Source organism: Bos javanicus, chromosome 2 (genome assembly GCF_032452875.1).
Source record: "Bos javanicus breed banteng chromosome 2, ARS-OSU_banteng_1.0, whole genome shotgun sequence".
Lineage (NCBI taxonomy): Eukaryota > Metazoa > Chordata > Mammalia > Artiodactyla > Bovidae > Bos > Bos javanicus.
The window spans coordinates 1,226,576-1,247,838 of record NC_083869.1 but is presented as its reverse complement, the minus strand read 5'-3'; the positions used below and the strand labels follow the sequence as shown (position 1 = coordinate 1,247,838).

General features: G+C 42.1%; 1 protein-coding gene across 1 annotated transcript in view; it reads left to right on the top strand.

The window, feature by feature from the left end:
* The first annotated feature begins 641 nt into the window (after window positions 1–641).
* CYFIP1 (cytoplasmic FMR1 interacting protein 1) overlaps window positions 642–21,263 on the top strand; it is a 109,021-nt gene continuing 88,399 nt past the window's right edge. Inside the window, 1 exon segment of the mRNA XM_061431393.1 lies at window positions 642–731. The gene's annotated coding sequence lies outside the window, so the exon portion shown is untranslated.

Here is a 21,263-nt window from a genome sequence, read left to right as displayed (position 1 = left end):
TGGGGGCTAGTTCGTCAGATTTCTGCTCTCAGCCATTCCCACAAATCTGCGCACGCCTTTGCTCCTGGCTCAGAGAGGACACGCGATCACTTCAGAGGCCAAACAGGATCATTTTCTCCCGGTTGGCCGGGTTCTGGCAGCGAGTCCCAGTCGCACCCCGCACCTGGCCGCTTGCAGGATCCCGCCCGCGGAGCTCAGGTGTGAACGAGTACCTCCTCCTTGGTTGCGGGGCGCCAGGCCATCGCGCCTGGGTGTCCCCCTAAGTTCGTTCTGCGGCTCATCTCACTTGCTGCCCTTATCTCACTGAGGCCCGGGACAGGGTGCGCCCTCCGCGCTCTTTTTACGGCCCAAGCTGGGCGAGTCCCACTGGGAAGCCCCTCCCCCCCTCCCCCCTTTCCCGCGGTCCCAAGGACTAGCTGAGGTCTCCTAGGCCGGCAGGTGGCCCTCGAGGTTCCCTTCCCGGAGGAGCATTTTCGACAGCCAGAGGGGCCTGTGGCCCCCGGGGTCGAGGGAGGGAGCACAGCGCACAAGGGCTAGCCGACTGGCCGAGGGCCGGGGGTGGAGGGAGGAGCGCCAGGAGGAAGGGGCCGAGCCGGGAGAGCCCCCGCCCTGGGAGGAAGGGGAGGAGGCCGGGTGTTTCCTGGCGCATTCCCGGCCCGCCCGAGTGACTCACTCGGTTAGGAAACTCCCAGGGCCCGCCCGGGACCCCCAAGCAGCCGCCGCGGACCCAGGTGAGGAGCGCTGCGGCCCCCTTCCCGCCCCGCGCCCCCGTTGGGATCGCGGCCCGCCCTCGGAGCCTGGCCAGCCGGGAGCTGGGAGGTGGCGGTGTCGCACCGGGGCCCCTCAGGCAGCCGGGACTTGGACGTCCGCGGCGCGGCCTCCCGGGCGGCGCGGCCTCCGGGATCACTCCGGCCTCGGAGTGGCGAAGCCATTCCCCAGCGCCCCTGGCCGCGACGGAGTTCCAATGGGGAGGGTCCATTGGGATTTTGCAGTTATTGTTTGAAAGTACGGAGCAGGCGGTTTGTACTGAGGTCGCGCTTTGTGCCCCTCTCTGAGGGGAGGAGAGACTGACCAAGCGAGACCATTTTGCAGATTCTTGGAGAGAGGAGTTTGGGGCTTTGTTAAGGAGCCCGGATTGTTACGTGGGCAGTGCGGTTCAACACAGCCAGATTGAGTTGTATATTTTAAGCCTCAAATGCGTGCTCCTAATTCGCAGCTCTTAGTGGGTGGGAGAATAATTTGGAAATGGGGTTTAAGAAGCGCTTTCTAAGCCGAGAGAGGCGTCCGGAGCACGTCCACCCTAGCGTTATGTCTGAACGGCCGGATGGCGATTGCTTATGAAGCCGGGTGTTGGACGGTCTACGCTGCTGTGGGAGTCCGAGACTTGGGAGTTTCCTTTTCCAGGAGTAGAGAGAGGGTGCTGTGCGCCGCGCCGCTCAGTTGTTTTGTCAGAGCTTGGTGAGTTGGGTGGTATTTCTTGGCCGTTGTCAACGTGATTCCGTCAATAACCCGTGATTGAAGCAGCAGCGTTCTCGGTGTTGTAGCTCAGGTTGCTTGCTTGACAATTCACCAGCAGCTCTAGCGGCTCCGGGCTCGTGCAGGAAAATCCTGCTCGGCCGCTCGGCCTGTGAAGCCGCGCGCCGGTGCCTGCCGTCTCTTCTTCCTGAAGGCCTTCAGTGGTTTTTCGAGTAAAGCGCAGATCTACCCGTGCTGAGCCTGAAGAAAATAATCAAGTTTTAAATGAATGTGGGCCACGGCAAGTTTGCATTTGTGGGAATTCACTTAGGAAGATGGTGCCAAACACTGTCTTCACGCAGCGGCATCTCTATGCCAGAGGTGAACAGGGAAATGTGGAAAACATTTCCGGTATTAAAACATACATTTGTATGCTCATACGTCCCTCAAAGAAAAGTTACTCGCCAAGTGTTTTTGTGTGTTTATTTAAATTTATTTTAAGTTGTCATGTAGTAATATTGACTTTATGATAAACAGTCTGAATTTTAACAAATGCTTAAGTGTCTGGTGACTTACAACCACAGTCAAGATACAGAGCAGTTTTATCACCCCCTAAACTCCTTTCTGTCCTTTTGTAGGCAACTCCATTTTCCACTCCTGACCCTTGATCTGTTCTCCATTCCTACAGTTTTGCTTTTTACAGAATGTCATATGTGGTTTTTGAGTTTGGTTATTTCACTCAGCATAATGCATTTGCGATTCTTCCGTACTCTAGTTTGTCCCTGAGGGGTAAAGACATTAAAGTTTAAAACGTGTGCCTCTAGGATACAACCTGAGCTATTCAAATAACACTTTTAATTCATGAGAAGAATTACAACACTTAAGCTTATTAAAAAGTCCAACAGTGCTCCACTACATATACTAAAAGTGCAATTCCCTAAGTCTCTCTTAGTATGTAGCCTTTTCTGTGCATAGGTTTTATTTTTGTGTATGTTCTTTTTCTGACAGCAAGATTATATTGCATGTATTGTACCTTTTCACTTAATGTTCTTGGATTATTTAAAGATCTTGGAAATATTAACATGTTGGCATATATATTATATTGGCATATATACTATATATACACACACAGATATTCTTCATTCCTTTTAATGACTATAGTATAGTGCTTTATGGTTAGATGTATGATCATTTATTTAATCAGCCCCTAGTTAACTGACATTAGTTTGCATTTGTCACCATCATATTCTGGGAAAGATTGAGGGCAGGAGGAGAAGGGGATGACAGAGGATGAGATGGTTGGATGGCATCGCTGAGTTGATGGATATGATGAGTTTGAGCAAGCTCTGGGAGTTGATGGACAGGGAAGCCTGGCGTGCTGCAGTCCAGGGGGTCACAAAGAGTCAGACATGACTGAACAACTGAACTGAACTACCATATTCACTGCTTGTGTCTATATCTTTATGTATATACTCAGATTTATCATTCTGGAAGTGAATGAGGGTTTAAATAAAAGCTAATGTATCTTTTAAGTTGGCTTAAAACTCAGCATTCAGAAAACTAAGATCATGGCATCTGGTCCCATCACTTCATGGCTAATAGATGGTGGGAAAATTGGAAACAGTGGCAGATTTTCTTTTCTTGGGCTCCAAAATCACTTAAGATGGTGACTGCAGCCATGAAATTAAAAGACGCTTGCTCCTTGGAAGAAAAGCTATGACAAACCTGGACAGAGTATTTTAAAAAAAAAAGCAGAGATATCACTTTGCTGACAGAAGCAAAGCTGTGGTTTTTCCAGTAGTCATGTACAGTTGTGAGAACTGGACCATAAAGAAGGCTGAGCACTGAAGAACTGATGCTTTTGAAATGTGCTGGAGAAGACTCTTGAGTGTCCCTTGAACAGCAAGGAGACCAGACCAGTCCTAAAGGAAATCAATCCTGATACTCGTTGGAAGGACTGATGCTGAAATTGAAGCTCCAGTACTTTGGCCACCTGATGTAAAGAGCCTACTGATTGGAAAAGACTGATGTTGGGAAAGATTGAGGGCAGGAGGAGAAGGGGACAACAGAGGATGAGATGGTTGGATGGCATTATTGACTCACTGGACATGAGTTTGAGCAAACTCTGGGAGATAGTGAAGGACAGGGCAGCCTGGCATGCTTCAGTCCATGGGATCACAGAGAGTCGAACATGATTTAGCGACTGAACAACAGCAACATTTCTTGAGTACTTACTTTGCTTCAGTGTTGTTTTGTGTGCGTGCATGTTAAGGCACTTCTGTCACGTCTGACTCTTTGCAACCCATGGACTGTAGCCTGCCAGGCTCCTCTGTCCATGGAATTGTCCAGGTAAGAATACTGGAGTGGGTTGCCACTTCCTTACCAACCCAGGAATGGAACCCGTGTTTCTTATGTCTTTTGCATTGGCAGGCGGGTTATTTACCTCTAGCGCCATCTGGGGAGCCCCAGCATTGTTGTAGGCCAGGATTACTTTTCCTGTAAAGGTCCAATAGTGATTATGTCCAGCTTTGCAGGTCATATGGTTTCTGTCACAGCCTCCCCAGTTTCACTCCTGTAGCATGAAGTCAGCATGGACAATTTGTAATGAATGATTGCGGCTGTATTCCAGTAAAACTTTACTTATGGAACAAACCGTAGGCTGTAGTTGGCTAACTCTTGAGTACTTTGTGAAAGTGAAGTCGCTCAGTCGTGTCCGACTCTGAGCGACCCCATGGACTGCAGCCTACCAGGCTCCTCCGTCCATGGGATTTGCCATGCAAGAGTACTGGAGTGGGGTGCCATCTCCATACCAACTATTCTCACAACCCTCAAAGATGGGTGCAATTATTATTCTCACTTTATGGATGAGGAAAATGACAAAGAGGTTAAGTGTGTGCCTGTTAAATGTCTGGGGACTTCTCTGGTGGTCCAGTGGCTGACTCCTCGCTCCCAATGCAGGGGCCCAGGGTTCGATCCCTGGTCAGGAAACTAGATCCTATATACTTCAACTAAGAGTTCACATGCCACGACTATTAATAAGACCCAACACAGCCAAATAAATAAATAAATAATTTTTTTTTAAAGTTAGCATGCCTGATAAGAGCCAGACTTTGAATCGAGCCTTCTGACTAGTAAGTTAAAAACTAGAAAGAAGCTGCCAAAGATGTTTTTTCCAAAATATTAGACCTTGGGACCTGACCCTCATACACTTGCTGAATCACTCACCTACGATTTTTTGAAGGCACTGTGCTTGCTCAGGTATCACTCCTCACTGCCTCTACTCCTCTGTTGGGCCAGTGTTCCTTCAACCCCTCTCAGTGTGTGACAGTCTTGTGTCTTGGCTTTTGATCTGTGTTTTAATACTACTAGTTTATAGAGGGGTCACCTCAGTCAGTGCCTGGGACTTTGGCAAATGAGATCAAGTTGGGTCCTGGCAAAGCTACTATATATGTCTGCTATAATATGATCACCTGAGCCCTGATAGGTATGTTGGTTGGACTACCTTTGACCATTTTTCTTCTTTGGTAACATGGAAAAAGCACCTATTAGATTGTTACGAAATCAAAGGAGATAGTATATATAGGAATGTATTGTTGATATTCATACTTTGGCTTCTAAAGCTTTTATATATCTTGTCCTACCTAGGTCTTCATAATTTTTGCAACCAAAGGAATAGAGCATGGATTAATAACATATATATAATAATTAAAAAACTTTATTTTAGACAGGGCAATAAGATCAGAAAAATAAATAAAAGGCAGATTGGAATGAGAAAATTGTCCCTTTTTGCAGATGGTATTATCGACATAGAAAATCCAAGAAATCTATGAAAAAACTATCAGAATTAGTATGTGAAGTTAATAAGGTCACAAAATACAGTTAACACATGTAAGTTAGTCTTATTTCTATATACCAACAGTGTGCAATTAGAAAGTAAAATGTTTAAAAATAACCATTTTCAGCAGCTTCAAAAAATCAAATACTTAGATATAAATTTTAATAAAACACATACAGGATCAATAAGCTGAAAACTGCAAAATGCTAATGAATGAATCAAAGATCATGTAAATAAATGAAGAGGCATGTATGGGCATGAGTTGAAATACTCAACATAGTAAAGATGTCACTTCCCTCCAAGTTGATCTATAGGTTTAACACAATTCCAGTAAAATATTGCAGGAAAAAAATATCTCAACTTTATATTGAGGTACAATGTACATACCGTAAAATTACCTCCTTTAAGTGTGCAGTGATTTTTAGTAGATTTATGGAGTTGAACAGCACCATCATAACATACATATCACTCCAAAAAGGTTGCTCATGACCTTTTACAGTTAATCTCCATTCCTAGCCCCTATTCCTGCTAATCACTAATTTGCTTTCTTTTATAGATCTGCCATTTCTGGACATTTAATATAAATGAAAGTGTACAACTTGTGTTCTTTATGTGTAACTTTCTTCACTTAGCATAATGTTTTTGGAGTTTATTTCTGGTCTAGTATGTACCAGCATTTCATTCCTTTTTTGTTGCTTTGTATTCCATTGAATGGATATATTACATTTTGTTTAACCATTCATTAAATTCATTTTTTTTTTTTCCTGTTATGAATAACTGCTGCTATGAAGACTCATGTTCAAGTCTTTATGCAGGCCTATGTTATAATATCTTTTTGATAGAAATCTAGAAGTGTTCTTGCTGGGTCATAAGATACTTTTGTTTAATTATTAGAAGTCACAGCAGATTGTTTTTATAGATAAAAGACAAACTGACTCTAACATTTCTATGAAGGGGGAAATAAACTGCAGTAGCTGAAAAAATGTTTAAAAAAATAAATTGGGGAGATATTGTCCGAGTTTTTTTTACTATAATAAAATATAAGTAGCCTAAAATTTACTGTTTTAATCATTTTAAATGTACAGTTTAGTAACATTAGGTACATTTACATGGTTGTACAGCCATCACCACCATCCATCCCCTAAACTCTGTCTTCATCCTAAATTGAACCTCTGCACTTATTTATTTATTTTATTGAAGTATAGTTATTTACAATGTTTCTGATATACAAAGTGATTCCATCTTTTAAAAGATGGAATCACTTTTTGTGTGTGGAATCATGTATATACATATATATATACACACATACATGTGTGTACATACATATGCAGGTCTATTTTTTTTTTAGATTTTTCAATCTATAAAGATATTATAAGATGTTTAATATATTTCCCTGTGCTATACAGTAGGTCCTTGTTTATTTTATATCTAGTAGTGTGTATCTGTTCATCTCAAATTCCTAATTTCTCTCTTCCCCCCTTACCCTTTAGTAACCATAAGTTTGTTTTCTATGTCTTTACCCATTTAAATACTAACTCCATTTTCTCATTCCTCTAGCTCCTAGTAGCAACCATTCTACTTCCTGTCTATGAACTTGACTACTCCAGACACCAATTAAGCACTGCTCTGGCTTACTATAACTATGAACATTGGTATATGTTATTGAGATGCTGTTTTCAGTTCTTTTGGTTATATACCCAGAACTGGTATTGCTGGGTTATGTGGTAATTAAATGTTTAATTTCTTTGAACAGTTCTCATATTATTTTCCTTAGCAGCTTTGCCAGCATTTCTGTGTACCAGCAATGCACAAGGATTCCAATTTCTTCACATCCTCTCCAACACTTGTTATTTTCCTTTTTTAAAAAAAATAATATCCATTTTGCTGCTACTGCTAAGTTGCTTCAGTCGTGTCCAACTCTGTGCGACCCCATAGACAGCAGCCCACTGGGCTCCTCTGTCCCTGGGATTCTTCAGGCAAGAATACTGGAGTGGGTTGCCATTTCCTTCTCCAATGCATGAAAGTGAAAAGTGAAAGTGAAGTCCCTCAGTCGTGCCTGACTCTTAGCAACCCCATGGACTGCCGCCTACCAGGATCCTCCGCCCATGGGATTTTCCAGGCAAGAGTACTGGAGTGGGGTGCCATCGCCTTCTCCGAATATCCACCTTAATGGTCATGAAATAGTGTCTCATTCCAGTTTTGATTTGCATTTCCCTAACAATTAATGGTGTTGAGCATCTCTTCATGTATTTATTTTCCATTTGCATATCTTCTTTAGAGAAATATCTGTTCAAATCCTTTGTCCATTTTTTAATCATGTTGTTACTTTTTTTTCATGTTGAGTTGTAGGAGTTCCTTATATATTTTGGATAGCAGTCCCTTGTCAGATACATGATTTGCAAATATTTTCTCCCATTCTGTAGGTCTTTTAACTTTCTTGATAGTGTCCTTGCTGCACAAAAATTTAAAATTTTCATGTCTAGTCTAGTTTTATCTACTTTTTCTTTTGTTGCTAGTGCTTTTGGTGTCATATCCAAGAAATCATTGCCAAATTGAGTGTCATGAAGCTTTTCTTATATGTTTTTTTCTTAAAGTTTTATAATTTTTGTTCTTCTGTGTAGGTGTTTTGTTCATTTGAGTTAATTTTTGTATATAGTGTGAGGTGATGGTCCAGTTTAATTCTTTTGCATGTGGATATCCAGTTTTTCCAGCACAATTTGTTCAAAACAGTCTTGGGCTTCTTTGGTGGCTCAGTGGTAAAGAATTCTCCTGCCAGTGGAGGAGACATGGATTCGATCCCAGGTCCAGGAAGGTCCCACATGCTGCAGAGCAGCTAAGCCCATGTGGCACAACTATTTAGCCTGTGCCCTAGAGCCCATGGGAGCCGCAACTACTGACCGCACGTGCTGCAGCTGTTGAAGCCTGCACGCTCTAGAGCCCCTGTTCCACAACCAGAGAAGTCACAGCAATGAGAATCCCTCCCACCACAACTAGAGAATTCACTCATTTTCTGTAACTAGAGAAGAATTCTGTGCAGCAGCGAAGACCCAGCACAGCCAAAAATTAAAAAAAAAGAAAAGAGAAGGTCCTTTTTTCAGTGAATGGTCTTGACACCCTTGTTGAAAATCATTTGATCATATACACAAGCAAGGGTTTATTTCTGGCTGTTTATTCAGTTTTCATTGGTCAGTGTGTCAGTCTTTATGCCAGTATCACAGTTTTGATTATTATAACTTTATAGTAAGTTTTGAAATCAGTAAAAGACTTTCAGGTTTGCTGTCCTCTATCAAAATTTGTTTTGGCTATTCTGGGGTTTTTTTGAGATTCCATATTATTTTAAGATGAATTTTTCTATTGCAAAAAAAAAAAAAAATGCTGTTAGAATTTTAATGGGGATTACATTGAATTTCCTGGAGAAGGAAATGGGAACCCACTCCAGTATTCTTGCCTGGAGAATCCCATGGATGGAGTACACTACACAGTCCACAGGGTAGCAAAGAGTCGGACACGACTGAGCGACTTAACTAACATTGAATTTGAGGATAGCTTGGGTTATAGTGACATCTTTTTTTTTTTTTTTCGGTTGCTCCATGCTGCTTGGAGGATCTTAGTTCCCCAAACCAGGGATCAAACCCAAGTCCCTGTCAGGGAGAACAAGGACTCCCAACCTCTGGGCCACCAGGGAATTTTGTATATTGTTATCTCAACAGTATTAAGTCTTCCAGTTCATGAACATGGAATATCTTTCCATTTATTTGTGTCTTTAATTTATTTAATCAGTGTTTTGTAATTTTTAGTGTATGAATCACTCACCTCCGTAGTTAAATTTATTCTTAAATTTATTTTCTTTTTGATGCTATTGTAAATGGAATTGTTTTCTTAATATTCTTTTTGGAACATTTATTGCTAATGTATAGACATGCAGCTGATTTTTATGTGTTGCTTTTGTATCCTGTAGCTTTGCTGAGTTAATCTATTAGCTCTTACAGGTTTTTTGTGAAATCTTCTGTGAAATCTCTACATAGAAGATCATGTTCTCTGTGGTTTCATATATTCCAAAGTTCTGTTGTTAGTTGAATAGGTTTATAGTTGTTACATCTCTCTGATGGAGTGACTATTCTATTATAATGTTTCTAGTAACAATTTTCTGTTTCAAGTCTATACATCTAATATTAATATAGCTGCTCTGACCACTTTTGGTTTCTCTTTGCATGGTATATCTTTTTCCATCCTTTTGATTTCATCTCCTTGTGTCTTTGAATTTAAAATTTGTCTTTCATGGGTAGCATTCCCACGTGGTGCAGTGGTAAAGAATCCGCCTGCCAATGCAAGAAATGCAAGAAACATGGGTTTGATCCCTGGGTTGGGAAGATCCCCTGGAGAAGAAAATGGCAATCCACTCCAGTATTCTTGCCTGGAGAATTCCATGGACAGAGGAGCCTGGCGGGCTGTAAGCCATGGGGTCACAAAGACTCAGATGCGACTGAGCAGCAGCAGGTGGCGTATACTTGGTTCATGGTTTTTTTCTTTTCCCCATTCTATCATTGTCTGCCTTTTGATTGTCTACTCCATTTTCACTTAATGCAGATACTTATATCTTAGGATTTACATATGCCGTTTTGTTATTTGTTCTCTGTATATCTTATATCTGGAGACCCTTTGGCCATAGTGAGGAGCTTAGACACAGCAGCTGTGTAGGAGCCAGTAGAGAACCTAGCACCGTGAATGGCCTGAGTTCAGGCTACCTAATAAGACTCTAGTATTCTGGCTTGGAGAATTCCAGGGACTGTATAGTCCATGGGGTCACAAAGAGTCAGACACGACTGAGAGACTTAAAAAAAAAAAGATTCCAGAGCACTCTGGGGGTAAGATTTGCATTTATATGAATTTTTTATGTTAAAGGCCTCTCAGAACTTGGTCTTAAGAATACAGGGATGTATTTTTTTACCTTTGTGTTGGTTTGAGCCTGGTGTAACTTGTGCTGTTGAGCATTCATTTACGCACTCCACCCCGCCAAACTTCGTCATGACTGCCTTACTTTCATGCAAGACTGTGGAGACAGAACCCACAAGCCAGACCTTGAACTGTGGCATTCAGATTTTTTAATTGTGAATAAGACAAATGGACAGTGATAGTTACTGTGACTTGAAACAAGCATATTTGTGCTTTGTATTTATATCTCAGAACTGGACTAGCCAAGGTTGTCAGGTCCTGTTCTTTACTCTCTTTTGGGGGAGTTTTGCTCCATGGGAGAGAAAAACCAGTGCTTAGAGAGCAGTGAGTTCCATCTTGGAACTTGATTTGATAACCAGAATTTTATGTCCTGAGCTAGCATGGTTATTCCTTGTGCCCATTTGTCCTGACTAGGAGAGTGGAGGTGTGCAATGCTTCATCTTTGAAGATATTCACAGAAGAAGATACTTTGCTGTGAAGAACCGCACAGGCCCAGGTCAGAAGTGGTGATGAGGATTTACATTATATTTAAATCCCTACCTAAAGCTTGAGTTACTCAAGCTGTTCCATGTTAAAGAGTTTTCTTCTTTTCCCACAAATCCTGCCTGGAAGAACCAGTCTCCACAAAACCAACTAGCATTACAACCACCTGGACTCTTGACTCATTGGGGTTGTCTGTCCCAGGGGTCGTGGAATAACTAAGTGTGTTAAATCAAGCAGACTTGTGCATGTGCATGATATTTTCATATTCTGAAGTCAGTTTTGCTTCTGCCCTGGAGACCACATTCCTAAGAGTTTTGTACATGCCAGCTGTGTTTCTTCCTTTGCGTTAATTGGGGTGGGGGTGTTTGTATGAGTCAGCATTCTCCATGGAAACAGAGCCATAGGGTATATGGAAAGATTGATTTTAAGGTTTGACTCACATGATTGTGGAGGTTGGCAATTCTGAATTCAGAGAGTAGGCAGGCTGAGACTCCGGGAGAGTTGATGTTACAGCTCAAGTCCAAAGGTCCTCTGAAGGCAGAATTCCTTCCTCTTTGGAGAATCTCATTTTCTTCTTTTAAGGTCATCAGCTGTTTGGATGAGGCCCACCCATGTTATGGAGGGTCACCTGCTTTACTCCAAGTCTGCCTATTTAAATGTAAATCACACCTAAGAAATAGCTGCACAGCAACATCTAGACTGATGTTTGACCAAAAACCGTATTGTACCTAGAACTCATCATAGGGAATAGTTTTTACTTTGTATTTTAAGTTTGCACTTTATTTGGCTGCGCTGCGTCTTAGTTGCCAGTGGGTTTTAGTTGCGGCACATGGGATCTTTGCAGAGTCTTAGCCACTGGGCTACCAGGAAAGTCCCTGTAATTTTCGTTTCAGACAGTTGCCTCCTCCTGCAAAGATTGACTTCAAGGTAAGCACCATGCAAAGGGTGGGAGGGGAGGGGGACGGTCCTTGCCGTCTGGAACTGCCCGCTGAGGGAGGGAAAAACCACCACTGCCCACCCTTCCTCCACTGGGAATGTGTCACTGACCAACGTTGCACACAAGCTCTGAGAGGCTCGGACAGACACCAGCGGTGGACAGAGCAGGGTTAGTCCTCTCTGGGAAGCCTCTGCCAGGATGGCCAAGGTCTGGGGCAGCTCCCTTGGAAGGCGTGACTTCCTGCCCTGCGCTTCTGAGTGTCCCTGAACCGTTTTTGAATGTGCTTTTAAGGAGCTCTGTACCTCAGGAGCTCGTGTTGCAGTTTAGAGTGACTGGGGACTGTGTCCTGCAGCAGTCCCCCTGGCTCTGCCAGAGGGCCCCGCCCCTTCCCGAGGCCTCTGTCCTTGGCATGTGGGTGGCCACATTCTCACCATGTTTTCACATGGCCTTCCCTCTGTGCCTGTCTGTGTCCTGATCTCCCCTTCTTATAAAAGACACCAGTCACATTGCGTTAGGACCCACCCTATAACCTCATTTTGCTTTAATTGCGTCTGTAAAGACCCATCTCCAAATACAGTCAGTCTGAGGTATGAAGAGTTAGGACTTGAAAGGGGAACAGCCCTTTCAAGTTCAGGGCTCAAAGCAGTTCAACCCCAAGCAGCTCATTTAATTACAGTGATGGAGTGTCTATGAGCCTCGGGAGCCATTGGCTCCTGCAAGGATCTGGCAAGGAGGCGGGGGCAGATGTGTTGCTATCAGGGAGACTTTGTTCCTCTTTGTGAGGCAAAATTACAGACACTCCAGCATTTTATTCTGTCACTTCGAAGGATTACATGGTATACTCTTACGTTGGAGACTGCTACCCTAAGACGGCCTCAGAACTGGCTGGTTCCCTCCTGATTGCAGCCCCTCACTGTTTCCCAGCCTTTAGCCCCTGCAGCTGGCAGCTCCCAGGAAGGGGTGGGTAGGGAGCAGCCACCCATCGTGCTGTCGCCCTGGCCACACTTTCTCTTAAGTGTGGGCGAGAGACTCCAACCTCAGAATCAAGAGGTGTATGTGGGTGCATGCCTGGTCACCCAGCTCACCTAGTCCGGGCAAGGTGTGAGAGTTGGCATTTGCACCGGGTCTCCCTGGCAATTATCGTCTCTTTTAGTTCCAGCCAGTTCGTGCCCTAGTTCCCTAAGCATCCTGGGGTACTGGGCAGGAGGAGCCCACTTCCAGGGTTTTATGGTGCTCTGAATAAGGTACAGACAGACATCATATAATTGCTCTTTGCTTTATTGCACTTCTCAGATAGTGTATTTTTTACAAATGGAAAGTTTGTGGTGATCCTACACAAAGCAAATCTGTTGGTGCCATTTTTCCTTCAGCATTTGCTTACTTCATGTGTTTGTGTCACATTTTGGCAGTTCTTGCAATATTTTAAACTTTTAAATTATTTTTATATTTGTTAGGTTGATCTGTGATCCGTGATCTTTTAAAAAATTTTTATTTATTTATTTTGGCCACGCAGCATGTGATATCTTAGTTCCCTAACCCGGGATCCAACCTGCGCCCCCTGCATTGGAAGTGCACTGGACCACCGGGAAAGTTGCTATGATCAATGATTTTTGACGTTATGATTATGCTGTGTTATGTTATTATTGCTGCAGGCTCAGATAGTGGTTATCTTTTTTAGCAGTAACATATTTTTAAATTAAGGTATATACTTTGTCTTTACTTTTTGAAGAGAGACAACCATTATGTAGTCTCTCAATACTAAGATTCTGAGCTGCTTTTACATTACCACAATGGCATGCTTTTAAAAATACATTTCTAGCACCCTCATTATTTCCCCTCCAGTATTGTCTTCTAATACACTTGGTTGACATTCCTATGGGACTAGTGGCCTGTCCCTTCTGCTATCACAGGGGAACCCTATACATTATTTCCAACTCACAAGTAATACTAAAGTACAGTGAATTTCTGGTCTTAGTAAGTATTGTTGTCAAAAATACAGTCTTGAATTTCTTGTGCACAAGGTTAAATAAAAATATTCTACTGTTTTACTTAAAAGTATGGTCAAGTTAGAATGGTGGCAAAAGAGGTATGGGACATTTGAGGCAGGGCAGCGTGAGTCAGTCACATTCAGCATGTTTGTGTATCAGCCACTATTATTTAGACCAAGTCTGTACATTAGTTTTGGGCTTCCCAGGTGGCTCAGTGGTAAAAGAATCTGCCTACCAATGCAGGAACCGCAGGAGACATGGGTTTGATCCCTGGATGGGGAAGATCCTCTGGAAGAGAAATGACAACCCACTCCAGTATTCTTGCCAGGATAATCCCATGGACAGAGGTGCCTGGTGGGCTATAGTCCATGGGGTCTTAAAAAGAGTTGGACACAACTGAGCACCCACATACATTATTTTTAAAGAAATAATGCTGTCACACACTTAATAGGCTACAGTATAGTGTAAACATAACTTTAGATGCTCTGGGAAACCGAAAATGTTGTGTGACTCCCTTTATTGCAGTATCTGTTTTATTGTGATGGTCTGGAACTGAACTTGCAATATCTCCCAAGATATACGGGAAAAGAAGATGTAGACAATTAGAACTATACAGGAAGGAACTTTAAATAAGGTGGCCTCAGGGCCCAGTGGCTACAGGCAGAGCCCTAGCTGCTACATGACCTGCAGGGATGAAGCAGTGATTGCACATTCTAGCTCAGTCTGAAACCTGTAATCTCACATGTATGTATATTAAACTGTTCGTTGAAGGCAATTCCTTAATGTGCAGAGGCATGGAATAGTATTATGAACTCTCAATAGTGGTCTGAGCTCTGCTGTAACCCCTGCCCCACACTGTGCTGTTGTGAAGGAAGTCCCAGAAGCAGCATCTTATCTCGGTCATAAGCATTTTGGTACATGTCTCAGAGTTTTGCTGCTGTTTTTCTGGGCCAGAAGTGGAAATGGTTTTCTATTTTTAGGATCTCTTGCTATTTTGTATAAGCTGGTTTCTTCAGATTGTAAAAATCTGGGAAGTGTCAAATTTTAAGTAATTGAAGCTAAACATTTGGAGTGTATATATATTTTAAACAAAGCCCACTACTCTGCAGTTGCACTACTCTGAAACACTTGATTATAGAATGAAAATAATCACTGCTGAGGGCTGAATTGCCTGAGGATGTGTGGTCCTCAGCTCAGATTTCCGTTGGATCAGAAGCTTTCTTCAAGAGTGCGGGACTCTGGGCAGACAACAGGGATTTCCAAGGCAGATACTCGGACTGGAAAGATGTATTTTACTCTGAAGAGATGACTTTACATGTGGACATCACCAGATGGTCAATACCAAAATCAGATTATATTCTTTGCAGCCCAAGATGGAGAAGGTCTATACAGTCAGCAAAAACAAGACTTGGAGCTGATTGTGGCTCAGATCTTGAACCCTTATTGCAAAATTCAGATTTAAATTGAAGAAAGTAAGGAAAACCACTAGACCATTCAGGTATGACCTAAATTAAATCCCTTACGATTATACAGTGGAAGTGACAAATGGTTTCAAGGGATTAGATCTGATACACAGATTGCCTGAAGAACTATGGACGGAGGTTTGTGACATAGTACAGGAGACAGTGATTAAAATCATCCCCAAGAAAAAGAAATGCAAAAAGGCAAAATGGTTTCTGAGGAGGCATTACAAATGGCTGAGAAAAGAAGAGAAGCTAAAGGCAAAGGAGAAAAGGAAAGATATATCCATCTGAATGCAGAGTTCCAAAGAATATCAAGTAGAGAAAAGAAAGCTTTCCTAAGTGATCAATGCTAAGAAATAGAGGAAAACAATAGAATGTGAAAGACTAGAGATCTCTTAAAAAAATTAGAAATACCAAGGGAACATTTCCTGCAAAGATGGGCACGATAAAGGACAGAAATGGTATGGACCTAACAGAAGCAGAAGATGTTAAGAAGAGGTGGCAAGAATACACAGAAGCACTATCCAAAAAATATCTTAATGACCCAGATAACCATGATGGTGTGATCACTCACCTAGAGCCAGACATCCTGGAATGTGAAGTCAAGTGGGCCTTAGGAAGCATCACTACGAACAAAGCTAGTGGAGGTGATGGAATTCCAGTTGGGTTATTTCAGATCCTAAAAGATGATGCTGTTTAAGTGCCGCACTCAATATGCCAGCAATTTTGGAAAATTCAGCAGTGGCCACAGGACTGGAAAAGGTCAGTTTTCATTTCAATCCCAAAGAAGGGCAATGCCAAAGGATGTTCAAACTACCACACAATTGCACTCATCTCACATGCTAGCAAAGTAATGCTCAAAATTCTCCAAGCCAGGCTTCAACAGTACATGAACTTCCAGATGTTCAAGCTGGGTTTAGAAAAGGCAGAGGAACCAGAGATCAAATTGCCAACATCCGTTGGATCATAGAAAAAACAAAGAGAATTCCAGAAAAACATCAACTCTGCTTTATTGACTATGCCAAAGCCTTTGACTGTGTGGATCACAACAAACTGTGGGAAATTCTTCAAGAGATGGGAATACCAGACCACTTTACCTGCCTCTTGAGAAGTCTGTATGCAGGTCAAGAAGCAACAGTTTGAATCCAGACATGGAACAACAGACTGGTTCCAAAGTGGGAAAGGAGTACAACAATGCTATATATTGTCACCCTGCTTATTTAAATTATATGTAGAGTATATTATGGGAAATGCCAAGCTAGATGAAGCACAAGCTGAAATCAAGATTGCCGGAAGAAATATCAATAACCTCAGATATGCAGATGACACCACCCTTATGGCAGAAAGTGAAGAGGAACTAAAGAGCCTCTTGATAAAAGTGAAAGAGGAAAGTGAAAAAGCTGGCTTAAAACAACGTTCAGGAAACTAAGATCATGGCATCTGGTCCCATCACTTCCTCCAAATAGATAGGGAAACAATGGAAACAGTGACAGACTTTATTTTTTCGGGCTTTAAAATCACTGCAGATGGTGACTGCAGCCATGAAATTAAAAGACGCTTGCTCCTTGGAAGAAAAGCTATGACCAACCTAGGCAGCATATTAAGAAGCAGAGATATTACTTTGCCAACAAAGATCCGTCTAGTCAAGGCTATGGTTTTTCCAGTGGTCATGTATGGATGTGTGAGTTGGACTATAAAGAAAGCTGAGCGCCGAAGAATTGTTTGCTTTTAAACTGTGGTGTTGGAGAAGACTCTTGAGAGCCTCTTGGACTGCAATGAGATCAAACCAGTCAACCCCAAAGGAAATCAGTCCTGAATTTTCATTAGAAGGACTGATGCTGGAGCTCCAATACTTTGGCCATCTGATGCTGCAAAAGATTGAAGGCAGAATGAGAAAGAGACGACAGAGGATGAGATGGTTGGATGGCGTCACCAGCTCGATGGACATGAGTTTGAGGAAGCTCCTGGGAGTTGGTGATGGACAGGGAAGCCTGACGTGCTGCAGTCTAATGGATTCCAAAGAGTTGGACATGACTGAGCAACTGAATTGAACTGTGTTCAAATGTATAACCTGCTTTGGGTCACAGCAGTGAGGAGTCACTCTGCAGGTGTTTTCAACATTTTTCATTCTCTTTCCTTTACGTTCACAAGAAATTTTCGGAGGGATATTCCATTTTTTACTGTTCTAAAATAAATTCACACTTACAAAAATTGCAAAAATAAAAATACCTCAATACCTGAGTGTGTTTCCTCAGGGTAAGGATATTCTTTTGCAAACCCACAGAACAATTACCAACTCTGGCCCTTTATAGAAAAAGTTTACTGATCCTGTCCTAGAGAACCCATTGCACGTATTAGTGTGCAGGAATTTTCTTCACAGTTTACCGTAACAAAGACCCTGTTTAGGGAACCTCAGGAGACGGCACCCAAATCGATTCGTTCATTCAGTGAAATAGTATGTATCTGTCCAAACAGTGGTTCAGAGCAGTATGTGACAGTGTGTGGATCCTTTTAGTAATAGTGAAGGAAATAAATCAGACAGTTAGAACAGCATGATACTCTTTTGTAAAGACTGAATTTTAAAAGTACTTTTCTGAGAATATATATAGGTGAAGTGCAGCTTATATACACAAAAAGGCAGGGGCTTTATGCCCAGGTGAGATTTGCTGTATATAACAGTCAGGACCCTAGCTTTTGTTGTGGATGGTGATTCACCTGTCTTTATGCCCTCATTTTAACATAACGAAGTGAGAGTAGGCCAGAGTCTAGGAACTGTTTCTCTGAATCTCAGTGTTACTTTCAAGTTAAATCTTTGAGATTACCGGCTGTCTCCGAAATGTTTCTCAGATGGGCAATTGTTTGACGTCTGACAGAGGTCAGCAGTTTGCTCAAGTAGGGACTGTGAGTTAGAAACTGCTTCATTCCCTAATGGCATCATGGGGCTGGTAGAGTTCTTCCTACTTGATAAATTTGTAAGTGAAAGATTCCAAAGGGAAAAGGCTGAAAAGTGGATAATGGTAAAAATATTTTAAACTGAGTTTTCAAAGAAAAAAGTAAGTGACTTAAGAAGGCAAGTAGTCTGACTGGGAAACATTTTTGTAGCAACTTTCGCACAGTTTTAATGTCTCTAGTATCAGAGGTAGAGGTATAGTGAGTACTTGCCATTGATGAGGAAAATAGTGAGGTTTCAAAGGACAAAAATAACAAGAAAATAAACCAAACTGGCAAGTCACAGAAGAAAAAAAAAAAGGGTTACTCTGTAAAAATTTGTTCAAATTCCTTCATAGGAATAAAAGTAATACAAATTCAAAGAACGTTTATTTTATTTTTTTAATATTCCAGTTTTTAGTATTTATTTCTATTTTTAAATTTTTATTGGAGTGTAGTTGATTTATAATGTTGTGTCAGTTTCAGGTATACAGCAAAGTGAGTCAGTTACACAGGGACATATATCTCCTCTTTTTTCTGCATTCTTTTCCCCTGTAGGCTGTTAGAGTGTGCTGTGCAGCAGCGGGGGCTTATTTATCATCTGTTCTGTATATAAGCACATTTAGATGCGGCTCCACTTAAGTTCAGTTCAGTTCAGTTCAGTCGCTCAGTTGTGTCCGACTCTGCAACCCCATGAATCATAGCACGCTAGGCCTCTCTGTCCATCACCAACTCCCAGAGTTCACTGAGACTCATGTCCATTGAGTCAGTGATGCCATCCAGCCATCTCATCCTCTGTCATCCCCTTCTCCTCCTGCCCCCAATCCCTCCCAGCATCAGAGTCTTTTCCAGTGAGTCAACTCTTCGCATGAGGTGGCCAAAGTACTGGAGTTTCAGCTTTAGCATCATTCCTTCCAAAGAAATCCTAGGGCTGATCTCCTTCAGAATGGACCGGTTGGATCTCCTTGCAGTCCAAGGGACTCTCAAGAGTCTTCTCCATGGAGAAGGAAATGGCAGCCCACTCCAGTGTTCTTGCCTGGAGAATCCCAGGGACGGGGGAGCCTGGTGGCTGCTGTCTGTGGGGTCGCATAGAGTCGAATACGACTGAATCGACTTAGCAGCAGCATATACCTTTATTGTTAACCTTAGATGTTTTTATTAATGAACAGGCATATGGTGTTGTGAAACAAGTATGGAAAGTATCCAGTCTGATTTCTGTAGTAACTTATCAGAAATGAGCTGTCTTGCTGTTTTTCTTTTCACACATCCTGCACAAGGATGATTGTTTTGATTCTCTGCTCATTGTTTTCTTTGAGGTGTATCAGTAATCCATCCTAGAGGTGGAATTCTTTATAAGAATTTGTGAAGAGAAACATAGTTCCCAGCCACTTTTATGTAACGTGAGCAAATAAATTTTGTAATAAAAGAAAAAAAAAAAAAGAGTCTTCTCCAACACCCCAGTTCAAAAGCATCAATTCTTCGGCGCTCAGCCTTCTTCACAGTTCAACTTTCACATCCATACATGACCACTGGAAAAACCATAGCCTTGACTAGACGAACCTTTATTGGCAAAGTAATGTCTCTGCTTTTGAATATGCTATCTAGGTTGGACATAGCTTTCCTTCCAAGGAGTAAGTGTCTTTTAATTTCATGGCTGCAGTCACCATCTGCAGTGGTTTTGGAGCCCCCAAAAGTAAAGTCTGACACTGTTTCCACTGTTTGCCCATCTATTTCCCATGAAGTGATGGGACCAGATGCCATGATCTTCATTTTCTGAATGTTGAGCTTTAAGCCAACTTTTTCACTCTCCACTTTCACTTTCATCAAGAGGCTTTTTAGTTCCTCTTCACTTTCTGCCATAAGGGTGGTGTCATCTGCATATCTGAGGTTATTGATATTTCTCCTGGCAATCTTGATTCCAGCTTGTGCTTCATCCAGTCCAGCGTTTCTCATGATGTACTCTGCATATAAGTTAAATAAGCAGGGTGACAATATACAGCCTTGACGAACTCCTTTTCCTGTTTGGAACCAGTCTGTTGGTCATGTCCAGTTCTAACTGTTGCTTACTGACCTGCATACAGACTTCTCAAGAGGGAGGTCAGGTGGTCTGGTATTCCCATCTCTTTCGGAATTTCCCACGGTTCATTGTGATCCACACAGTCAAAGGCTTTGGCATAGTCAATAAAGCAGAAATCGATGTTTTTCTGGAACTCTCTTGCTTTTTCGATGATCCAGCGGATGTTGGCAATTTGATCTCTTGTTCCTCTGCCTTTTCTAAAACCAACTTTAACATCAGGAAGTTCACAGTTCACATATTGCTGAAGCCTGGCTTGGAGAATTTTGAGCGTTACTTACTAGTGTGTGAGATGAGTGCAATTGTGCGGTAGTTTGAGCATTCTTTGGCATTGCCTTTCTTTGGGATTGGAATGAAAACTGACCTTTTCCAGTTCTGTGGCCACTGCTGAGTTTTCCAAATTTGCTGGCATATTGAGTGCAGCACTTTCACAGCATCATCTTTCAGGATTTGAAATAGCTCCACTGGAATTCCATCACCTCCACTAGCTTTGTTCGTAGTGATACTTTCTAAGGCCCACTTGACTTCACATTCCAGGATGTCTGGCTCTAGGTCAGTGATGACACCATCATGATACCTGGGTCGTGAAGATCTTTTTGTACAGTTCTTCTGTGTATTCTTGCCACCTCTTCTTGATATCTTCTGCTTCTGTTAGGTCCATACCATTTCTGTCCTTTATTTGGCTCCGCTTAGTAAACTGTAAACGTGAAAGTGATCCCTGGATGCTGTCCATGCTGGTATCTTCGGGACCCTGTGTGGGTCCTCACCTGAATCCACCTGCAGCTTTTAAAAATTGAGAAATAATTGACATGCAGCATTATATTAGTTTCAGGTATACAGTATAATGATTTGAAATTTGTATCTATTGTGAAATGATCACCACAGTAGGTCTAGTTAACATGTATTACCTTTACAGTCACAAAAAATTTTTTTTCTTGTGATGAGAACTTTTAAGAATCTATTTTCTTAGCAACCTTCAAATAACACAATACAGTATTATTAACTACAGTCACCACGCTATACATTACATCTGCATGACTTGTTTATTTTTGTAGCTAGAGGTTTGTAGCTTCTGACCCCCTTACCCAGTTGTCCCACTCCATACCTCTGGCCACCACCAGTCTATTATCTACCTGTGAGCTTTGTT